The sequence below is a fragment of the Oncorhynchus masou genome, chromosome 33 (assembly GCF_036934945.1).
Source record: "Oncorhynchus masou masou isolate Uvic2021 chromosome 33, UVic_Omas_1.1, whole genome shotgun sequence".
Taxonomy (NCBI): Eukaryota; Metazoa; Chordata; class Actinopteri; order Salmoniformes; family Salmonidae; genus Oncorhynchus; species Oncorhynchus masou.
The window spans coordinates 15,341,103-15,353,200 of NC_088244.1; positions in this window are offsets into that span (position 1 = coordinate 15,341,103).

Here is a 12,098-nt window from a genome sequence, read left to right on the forward strand (position 1 = left end):
AATAATAAAAAACATTCTATGGAGCATAACAAGCAAAGCCTGAGACTGCGGAACACATTTCCATAGAATTAGAATTATAGTTGAATCATCACCAATAGTAGAGATTCCATTGGCTGAGGTAATTACATTAGGAGGCTTTCCTCTTTCCAGCTTCTGATTGGTTCCACAGACTGTTTCACAGAGCCTCATCAAAGGGAGTCACTGGAGCTAAGGGACAGAAACCTACCAGAAGTGGCGGATGAAAGACAATTGGTTGAATAGATGAATGGCGGATGGATCAACAGGCAAACATAAGGCCTGTTCAAAACCTCTCAGAGTCAATGAGAGGGTATTCTTTACACATGTGCAAGAACACACACGCACGTGCACGCACACACACAACTTCTGGCCTCATGAATGTTGTGAAGTCAGCTCCATCAACCCCCAAATGTTGTTAAGATGGCTTTGACCACTCTCACAATGGAGCTCACTGCATCACTGTCTCACATTAACTACCACTTGACAAAAGAGACTAAAGGCACAGACTAAAGGGAGGGACACACACACACACACACACCACCCCTTGCCAACACTAAACAACAGGGCGTCTCTGAGTCCTCAGCATATAAAGTGTTGGTCATCTATTCTTAGCTGTGAATGCAAACAGAAATAAAAAAAGGAAAACAGTGTGTGTGTGTTCGTGTGCGTGCCTGTGCATGTGTCATACATCTACTTTTATTTGGGCTGCAATTTCTGAGGCTTATAACTCTAATGAACTTATCCTCTGCAGCAGAGGTAACTCTGGGTCTTCCTTTCCTGTGGCGGTCCTCATGAGAGCCAGGTAACTCTAATGAACTTATCCCCTGCAGCAGAGGTAACTCTGGGTCTTCCTTTCCTGTGGCGGTCCTCATGAGAGCCAGGTAACTCTAATGAACTTATCCCCTGCAGCAGAGGTAACTCTGGGTCTTCCTTTCCTGTGGCGGTCCTCATGAGAGCCAGGTAACTCTAATGAACTTATCCCCTGCAGCAGAGGTAACTCTGGGTCCTCCTTTCCTGTGGCGGTCCTCATGAGAACCTGTTTCATCAAAGTGCTTGATGGCTTTGCGACGACACTTGATGATACTTTCAAAGTGGTTGACATTTTCCGGATTGACTTCATGTCTTAAAGTAATGATGGACTGTCCTTTCTCTGCTTATTTGAGCTGGTGTTGCCATAATATGGACTCAATCTTTTAACATCTTTTGAATACCACCCTTACCTTGTCACAACACAACTGATTGGCTCAAACGCATGAATAAGGAATGAAATTCCACAAATGAAACTTTTTACATGAAACACCTGTTAATTGAAATGCAATTCATGTGAGTACCTCATGAAAGTGGTTGAGAGAATGCCAAGAGTGTGCAAAGCTGTTCGGGTGCAGAGATGTAGCGGAGTCAGGCGCAGGACACAGGTTTTAAGCGACACAACTGAGTTTACTCAAAAAAAGTCAAGCAAAATTCCAAATAGGAACATACATACACACTAGCACAATCAACCACCACTAAAGACACCAACAATCACGGACAGAAAAGAAATGTATGTCAGAGGGTTAAATAAGGAACATGATATGGGGATTGAAACCAGGTGTGATTAATACAGACAAAACAAAACGAAACTGAAACATGGATCGGTGGTGACTAGAAAGCCGGTGACGTCGACCGCCGAACAAGGAGAAGGGCCGACTTCGGCAGAAGTCGTGACAGCTGTCATCAAGGCAAAGGGCGGATACTTTGTATCTCAAATATAAAATATATTTTGATTTGTTTAAAGATTTTGGTAACTGCATGATTCGATGTGTTATTTCATAGTTTTGAAGTCTTCACTATTTTTCTATAAATAGTAAAACATAAAGAAAAACACCTGAATGAGTAGGTGTGTCCAAACTTTTGGCTGGTACTGTGTGTCCCCAGTCAGCCTCCATCCCAAGAGTTAGAATCTCAAGGTTAAACTCAAGGATATGATTTCTTGCTCCCTTATCCTTACCTACAGCTACAGGGTGTACACTACATTACAATATTGTCACACCCTGATCTGTTTTACCTGATCTGTTTCATTGTCTCCACCCCCTCCAGGTGTTGCTTATTTTCCTCAGTGTATTTATCCCTGTGTTTCCTGTCTCTCTCTGCCAGTTTGTCTTGTATGTTTCCAGGTCAACCAGCGGTTTCCCCGGTCTCCTGCTTTTTCTATTCTCTTTTGCCTGTCCTCCCGGTTTTGATCCTTGCCTGTTTCTGGACTTTGTCCCCGCCTGCCTGACCATTCTGTCTGCCTTGACCATTCTGTCTGCCTTGACCACGAGCCTGTCTGCCTTGACCACGAGCCTGTCTGCCTTGACCACGAGCCTGTCTGCCTTGACCACGAGCCTGTCTGCCTTGACCACAAGCCTGTCTGCCAATCCTGGACTCTGATCTGGTTTTGACCTTTTTCCTGTCCACCACCAGTCTCTTGACTACCCTTTTGGATTAATAAACATTTTAAGACACCAACCATCTGCCTCCTGTGTCTGCATCTGGGTCTCGACTTGTGTCATGACAAATATGAAAAGAAAGGAAAATACCTGCACCTTGTAAGATGCTCATAGAGGTTTCATTCATAACTAGCAATGTTTTGACCACTTCAGTAGCTTCACTTAGGTAATAGTTGTTGAAGCGTTACTTCATTAAAGTTAGCAGGCCAATACAGCAGGCTTTCATACCAGTAAGAATCTCTCTCTCTCTCTCTCTCTCTCTCTCTCTCACTCACTCACATGCCGGCTGTTGACCAGGCTTCTCTCTCTCTCTCTCTCTCTCTCTCTCACACACACTCTCACATGCCGGCTGTTGACCAGGCTTCAAAGGGCCATGGCCTTGTTTTCAGCTCTTGCCATTAATTACTTCTGCAGATTACTATAACAGAACACATTGTTCACACGCATAGCTCTCCTCTGAGCATAGATACTAACACACTGAGCTTCAAACACACACACACACGCTCTCTCAAGCACTGTTCCTCACACACAGACACACTCGCGCACACACACTCAAACACTCCTTGGGAGAGTGCACGTGCCTGCCTCATGAACACACTTAAAACTTCTGAGGGGGGGAATAACCAGGTAAAACCAGAGGGAGGGGGCTCCACAACTGGCCCTCGGGGACCAGGACTGTATGAGATGGAGGGAGATAGAGGGGCAGCCTGAGCTGAGTGCCGGGACTGCCCCAGTGGGCTCACATTCGTAAAGGCTTGACTAACACATACACACACACTTGAATGCACACTGCACACACACAATCTACAGTTACACACATGGTCATATCTTTCACTGACTCTCACTGCACATCAGGGGTGTGAACATTTCAACGAAATTGGGATCGTTAACTTTTAGAAACAAATCCCCTAACTGTGAGACCCAACCGAAGACAATAAGGGACGGAGTGAGAGAATCACAGCGCTGATTCCAGACATGATTAAGTTGTTATGCAGACATTGTCAGACATTGTCAATGGTACAGGATGTCTGCAAGATGCAATGTCGAAAAACTGTGATGGTCCGGATGGAGACACTGTTCATTAATTGCTCTGTAAGTTCAAAGCAAGAGCTTTCAAACACCCCATATGTGGCATTAACAACAGATTATTGGACATATATGAAAACACTGTCATACATCACTGCAGTGAGCCATCACATTGATGAGAAGTGGGACATGAAGTCCCATGTACCGACCACTGAGAAGACGGAGGAGAGGCACACAGCAGAGAACCTAAAAATGGCATGAACTACCATTGTTATAAAGTGGGTGGGGGACAGCAGGAAGGTGAGCGCCGTCTGGTAGCCTGTAGTAGATGGAACTAACTGCATTGCCTTCTAGAGGTCATTAGCAGGACCATATCTGCATTATGAATTCACATATCATTTTAAGATTTTTTTGTTGCAAATAAACAAAACTTTTCAATTTAAACATGAATAGGTTTTACATTTGTCACATCCCTACTGCACATACACACAATTCATCACTGCACATACACACAATTCATCACTGCACATACACACAATTCATCACTGCACATTCACACAATTCATCACTGCACATACACACAATTCATCACTGCACATTCACATGGCGTCATCATATAATATTTACAGTGTAGTTAACACTAATTGATTGTGCATTACATGAAGGACGGACCGAGCCGTTTACTATTCACCATCAGAGAAAATATACATTAGTGAAGGTTTATAAACACACATCTGGTTTCAGAACCAAAGTGGGCCATATAGCGCTTAACGTTTAAACTGCCATTTTTCTATAGTTTAAACGAGAAGAAAAAGTCATCAAATGACATGTGAATTCACAATTCAGATAGGGTCCTGGGAATGAGCTTTATAGACCAATCTAATGCAGTCCATGGACCAGAGTCATGGCTACCAGACTGCGCTCCCCTTACTTCTGTCCCCCACCCACTCAGCAGTTAAAGGAAAACTCACAAACAATCTTTTGGTATTTGTATCATTAACCCATTATTTATACAGTGTAGTCCCAAAATGTTTTGCATGCCAGCAATCATGTTTTCAAGATATATAGCTTTCAATATATAGAAATACTGATGGTATGATGCATTTTGCCTCATATGATGCTGCACGTTTCAACTGATTGAAAGTATAAGAGGATATCAGTGAATACATGCCGTGGAGTAGGCTACAACGGCTGTAATGTCTGCTTTCAACTCACTCCCTCAAACACCTCGATCCCCTGAACGCAGCTCACTCTCCAGATCCCAATCACCTGAATTCTATTTAGTTCAGTTCTTTGCACCCCATCATTGTGAGGTATTGTTTGTCTTGTGACACACGTCTTTCAGAGCTCTGTTTTTTACCTGTAATTTAATCCTCCTGTGTATGATAGTTTTGGCCTGCCTCACTAACGAAGCCTTTTGCCTTTTCCCTGCCTGTTCTGCTGCACTGTTGGACCCCTGTGTATGACCTTCCGCCTGCCCCTGGACCCAGATACCTGCTTCCTCCTGTGGTCCTTTGCAATAAACACCTGCCTCGCCCTGCGCTTGAAACCAGCTCTCTGTCTCCTCTCGTGTTCATTACAACGGCACCAGTGCAATGAGTGGAGCTTTACTCAGGTGTTCCAAAGCGTATTTCAGGCCGAGAGTCTAATGCTTCTTCTTGTAGTTCATTATGAGTTTTAGTTGACAAAAGGATCTCTCCACAGAAGCGACAGTTACAGGGATGGTAAAAATAGATTGATTGCTATAGCAACATCATTGAAACTGGGCAGAAGGTAGTGGTGCTTAAAGTACAGCAGTTCTGCAACATCTTTAATTGAGCCTCTTGTTCTCCTTAATTGCCACGTTACGGAAAGAGACTAACTGTATAGGGAACTCTGGGGACGGGTCGTCTGGATTCTGGACAGACAATAAATTGGCAGATATTAACAGATGTTCATCTTTAGCGGACAATAGTTCTTGAGGGCTTTAATTTCTTGAATAATTTATAGATCAACTGGTGAACCGGCATTTGAGTTTGGTTGCAATAAAAAAATATATATATATTTTTCCAGCTAAATTTACTGAGAACACACTCTCATTTACAGTAACAACCTGAGGAGTAGTTACATGGGAGAGGGGGAATGAGACAATTGGAAGCTGGGGATAATTAGGTGGCCATGATGGTATGAGGGCCAGATTGGGAATTTAGCCAGTTCACCAGGGCTTATAACCTTACTCTTACGATAAGTGCCATGGGATCTTTAGTGACCCAGAGAGTTAGGACACCTGTTTAACATCCAAGCCAAAATACACCACCCTATACAGGGAAATGTCCTCAATCACTGCCTTGGGATATTTTTTGGGGACCAGAGGAAAGTGTGTCTCCTACAAAAAAAACAAATTTTGCACGCCCAATTTTTCAGTTTTTGATTTGTTAAAAAAGTTTGAAAAATCCAAAAAATGTCGTTCCACTTCATGATTGTGTCCCACTTGTTGTTGATTCTTCACAAAAAATACAGTTTTATATCTTTATGTTTGAAGCCTGAAATGTGGCAAAAGGTCGCAAAGTTCAAGGGGGCCGAATACTTTCGCAAGGCACTGTATGTACCTCGCGATGGATTTAAACAGATTGACTGTCAATGTGAGAAAGAGAGACAATGCCAATTCTTCCATGAAACCTGAGAAATATGGCTATGACCCATAACTCTCTCTCATTCACACACATACGCACACACACACACACACACACACACACACACACACACACACACACACACACACACACACACACACACACACACACACACACACACACACACACACACACACACACACACACACTCCTTCCATGCATTAGCTCCTGCTCTGAAGGGGTACAGAGAGATCAGTGTTTTTACTGTGAGCTCCATGGAAATGACCATTCCACATCTAATGGAGTAAAAAAAACACATTGACTGACTGGGCCTGGGAGGGTATGTTTTCAGGTTCCACAAAATCAACCTCCGCACCCTGCTCTCTGGACCGTCTGTGTGTTCTGTGTGTTTGTGTGTATGTGACAGGCAGCACAGGCTGGGCCCCCCAAATGAATCAAATCAGGGATATTAAAAGGAAATGGTTGCAATTCCGGACACAATTAGGAATGTTTTAGTATGGGTGGAGGGGTTATTGGAATGAAATGGAACACAGTGATGGTCCGTCTGACTGAGTATCCAAACTAATTGGAGAGCATGTTGAGGAGCTCCTGATGTCAAATTCCCTAACACATCCACAGTAGGGTGTTCACATGTCTGTTAAATATATGAAATAGCATATCCATTAAAGTTGTCATTAATTGAAACAATAACATGAGACCATTTCTAGTGTTTGAAAACATTTACATTGTTTACAAACATTGGACTTAAACAAGCTTCCATTTTGGGTTCTTATGGGGTACGACAGTTGAACTAAGCTCATGAGGCATTTATATATTATATTCTTCAAGAATCATTGGGTATATATCATTAATTCAATAAGTCAAAACATGTTGTAGCAACTAAGGATTCTAGCTTTAAAGCTTTAGGTCCTACACCAATATATTCCTATCAGCGGAGGCTAGTGGGAGGAGCCATTGGAGGACGGACTCATGTTATGGCTGGAATGGAATTAATGGAACAGAGTCAAACGTGATTTTCATACGTTTGGTGTTTGATACCAATCCATTAATTCCATTCCAACTATTACAATGAGCCCATCTTTCATTAGTTCCTCTCACCAGCCTCCACTGATTCCTATGTATTTGTATGTCTGGCTGAGACTCCTTCCGTTGCTGTGGAGGAAATGTGGTAGTAATTAGTCAGTTATTCATTCCAGACAGAGTTGTTGAAACTCCAGTGGTCAGCTGACACGTCTCGCCCTGAGGGAGAGTGACGGACCACGGTCCATGTGTATGGTCCTGTTCTGCAGGCTTAGGAATGGACCACCACTGACCACTTACATAGTGTAGGAACAACTGAGTTCACTTGAGTTTCAATGCATTTTCAACTCCTTAATGAAGACCTCTTCTCTATTCCTCACTGAAAGCCCATACCAGTCTAGCCTTCTCTCTATACATGACACTCAAACCACAGAGCAGAGCTTGGGTCATTTGATGGTCTACCAGCTCAGAACATTCATCAGAGATGTGGGAAATGAGTTCCAGAATTTCTTTATATGCAAAAACATTTCCATAGAATTAGAATTATAGGTGAAACATCACCAATAGTAGAGATTCCATTGGCTGAGGTAATTACATTAGGAGGCTCTCCTCTTTCCAGCTTCTGATTGGTTCCACAGACTGTTTCACAGAGCAGGGCCTCAACAAAGGGAATCGTTGGAGCTAAAGGACAGACAAATGGTTGAATAGATGAACTGGATGGATCAACAGGCAAACATAAGGCCTGTTCCAAACCCCTCAGAGTCAATGAGAGGGTATTCTTTACACATGTGCAAGAACAAGCACGCACATGCACGCACACACATACACACACACACCATTTCAGGCCTCATGAACATCGTGAAATCAGCTCCATCAACTCCCAAATGTTTTTAGGATGGCTTTGAACACTCTCACAATGGAGCTCACTGCATCACTGTCTCACTTTAACTACCACTTGACAAAGTAGACTAAAGGCAGACTAAATGGAGGGACACACACACACACACACACACACACACATACCACCCCCTACCAACACTAAACAGTGGGGAGTTTCTGATTCTTCCTCAATCTGAAAAGTGTTGGTAATTTATTCAGTCCCTTCAAGATTAAGAGGAAGTTCTTTTTGATATTTGCGGGCAAAATGTTTGATTCTGCTGCGGCAATTCTGAAAGTAACAAATCTATAGTGAAGATCAATGCCTCCCTCTAGTGGACATAATCTGTAAGTAAGATTTACAGAACAGAGTAACCAAAAAGCACACATGGATTTAAAGTTGTGTTTAATCAAAGAGAATGACCAGTTACACAAGGTTACAGTGAATGGTAATGTTACTGCATGCTATATTAGACACACATTGCGGATGGTTGTGAAATCTCAAGGCCATCAGACTGTTAAATAGCCATCACTAGCCGGCTTCCACCCAGTACCCTGCCCTGAACTTGGTCACTGTCACTAGCTGGGTGCCATCCATTTACTAAAGCCTGGACCTTAACGGCTGCTGCCCTATGTACATAGACATGGAACACTGGTCACTTTAATAATGTTTACATACTGTTTTACCCATGAAGTGCTTCGAAAGGCTGGTCATGGCTCAGATCAACACCATTATCCCAGAAACCCGAGACCCACTCCAATTTGCATACCACTCCAACAGATCCACAGATGATGCAACCTGGACAAAAGGAACGCCTATGTGAGAAGGCTGTTCATTGACTACAGCTCAGCGTTCAACACCATAGTGCCCTCAAAGCTCATCACTAAACTAAGGACCCTGGGACTAAACAACTCCCTCTGCAACTGGATCCTGGACTTCCTAAAGGGTCACCCCCAGGTGGTAAGGGTAGGTAACAATACATCCATCACGCTGATCCTCACACAGGGACCCCTCAGGTGTGTGTGCTCATTCCCCTCCTGTACACCCTGTTCACTCATGAATGCATGGCCAGGTACGACTCCAACACCATCATCAAGTTTGCCGATGACACAACAGTGGTAGGCCTGATCACCGACAACGACGAGACAGCCTATAGGGAGGAGGTCAGAGAACTGGCCGTGTAGTGCCAGGACAACAACCTCTCCCTCAACGTGATCAAGACAAAGGAGATGATTGTGGACTACAGGAAAAAGAGGACCGAGCACGCCCCTATTCTCATTGACGGGGCTGCAGTGGAGCAGGTTGAGAGCTTCAAGTTCCTTGGTGTCCACATCACCAACAAACTAACATGGTCCAAGCACACCAAGACAGGCGTGAGGAGGGCACGACAAAACCTATTCCCCCTCAGGAGACTGAAAAGATTTCGCATGGGTCCTCAGATCCTCAAAAGGTTCTACAGCTGCACCATTGAGAGCATCCTGACTGGTTGCATCACTGCCTGGTACGGCAACTGCTCGGACTCCAACTGCAAGGCACTACAGAGGGTAGTGCGAACGGCCCAGTACATCACCGGGACCAAGCTTCCTGCCTTCCAGGACCTCTAGGGAGGAAGGCCCTAAGAATTGTCAAAGACTCCAGCCACCCTAGTCATAGACTGTTCCCTCTGCTACCGCACGGCAAGTGGTACTGGAGAGCCAAGTCTAGGTCCAAGAGGCTACTAAATAGCTTCTATCCCCAAGCTTCTATCCCCAAGCCATAAGACTCCCGAACACCTAATCAAATGGCTACCCAGACTATTTGAATTCCCCCCACCCACCCTCTTTTACACCGCTGCGACTCTGTTGTCATCTATGCATAGTCACTTTAATAACTCTACCTACATGTACATACTACATGGACTAACCGGTGCCTCCACACATTGACTATGTACTGATACCCCCCTGTATATAGTCTCACTATTGATACTTTACTGCTGCTCTTTAATTACTTGTTACTTTTATTTCTTATTCCTATCTGGATTTTTTAACAGCATTGTTGGTTAAGGGCTCATAAGTAAGCATTTCACTGTAAGGTCTACACCTGTTGTATTCGGCATTTCACTGTAAGGTCTACACCTGATGTATTCAGCATTTCACTGTAAGGTCTACACCTGATGTATTCAGCATTTCACTGTAAGGTCTACACCTGTTGTATTCAGCATTTCACTGTAAGGTCTACACCTGTTGTATTCAGCATTTCACTGTAAGGTCTACACCTGTTGTATTCAGCATTTCACTGTAAGGTCTACACCTGTTGTATTCGGCACATGAGACAAAAACAATTTGATTTGATTTGATTTCATATGTACAGTTGAAGTCAGAAGTTTACATACACCTTAGCCAAATATATTTAAACTCTGAGTGTGGTGTCTGGAAAATGTCAGGAAAATAACCTCACACTCAACGTCAACAAAACTAAGGAGATGATTGTGGACTTCAGGAAACAGCAGAGGGAACACCCCCCTATCCACATCGATGGAACAGTAGTGGAGAGGGTAGTAAGTTTTAAGTTCCTCGGCGTACACATCACAGACAAACTGAATTGGTCCACCAACACAGACAGCATCGTGAAGAAGGCGCAGCAGCGCCTCTTCAACCTCAGGAGGCTGAAGAAATTCGGCTTGTCACCAAAAGCACTCACAAACTTCTACAGATGCACAATCGAGAGCATCCTGGCGGGCTGTATCACCACATGGTACGGCAACTGCTCCGCCCACAACCGTAAGGCTCTCCAGAGGGTAGTGAGGTCTGCACAACGCATCACCGGGGGCAAACTACCTGCCCTCCAGGACACCTACACCACCCGATGTCACAGGAAGGCCATAAAGATCATCAAGGACAACAACCACCCGAGCCACTGCCTGTTCACCCCGCTATCGTCCAGAAGGCGAGGTCAGTACAGGTGCATCAAAGCTGGGACCGAGAGACTGAAAAACAGCTTCTATCTCAAGGCCATCAGACTGTTAAACAGCCACCACTAACATTGAGTGGCTGCTGCCAACACACTGACTAAACTCCAGCCACTTTAATAATGGGAATTGATGGGAATTGATGTAAAATATATCACTAGCCACTTTAAACAATGCTACTTAATATAATGTTTACATACCCTACATTATTCATCTCATATGCATACGTATATACTGTACTCTATATCATCTACTGCATCTTTATGTAATACATGTATCACTAGCCACTTTAAACTACGCCATTTTGTTTACATACTCATCTCATATGTATATACTGTACTCAATACCATCTACTGTATCTTGCCTATGCCGCTCTGTACCATCACTCATTCATATATCTTTATGTACATATTCTTTATCCCTTTACACTTATGTGTATAAGGTAGTAGTTTTGGAATTGTTAGCTAGATTACTCGTTGGTTATTACTGCATTGTCGGAACTAGAAGCACAAGCATTTCTCTACGCTCGCATTAACATCTGCTAACCATGTGTATGTGATAAATGAAATTTGGTTTGATTTGATTTGATTTTGAACTCTGTTTTTCACAATACCTGACATTTAATCCGAGTAAAAATTCCCTGTCTTAGGCCAGATAGGATCATGTCAGAATAATAGTAGAGAAAAGGATTTATTTCAGCTTTTATTTCTTTCATCACATTCCCAGTGGGTCAGAAGTTTACACTCAATTAGAATTTGGTAGCATTGCCTTTAATTTGTTTAACTTGGGTCTAAAAACCTGACTCAGTTTCGGATAGCCTTCCACAAGCTTCCCACAATAAGTTGGGTGAATTTTGGCTCATTCCTCCTGACAGAGCTGGTGTAACTGAGTCAGGTTTGTAGGCCTCCTTGCTTGCACACGCTTTTTCAGTTCTGCCCACAGATTTTCTATGGGATTGAGGTCAGGGCTTTGTGATGGCCACTCCAATACCTTGACTTTGTTGTCCTTTAGCCATTTTGCCACAACTTTGGAAGTATGATTGGGGTCATTGTCCATTTGGAAGACCATTTGCGACCAAGCTTTAACTTCCTGACTGATGTCTTGAGATT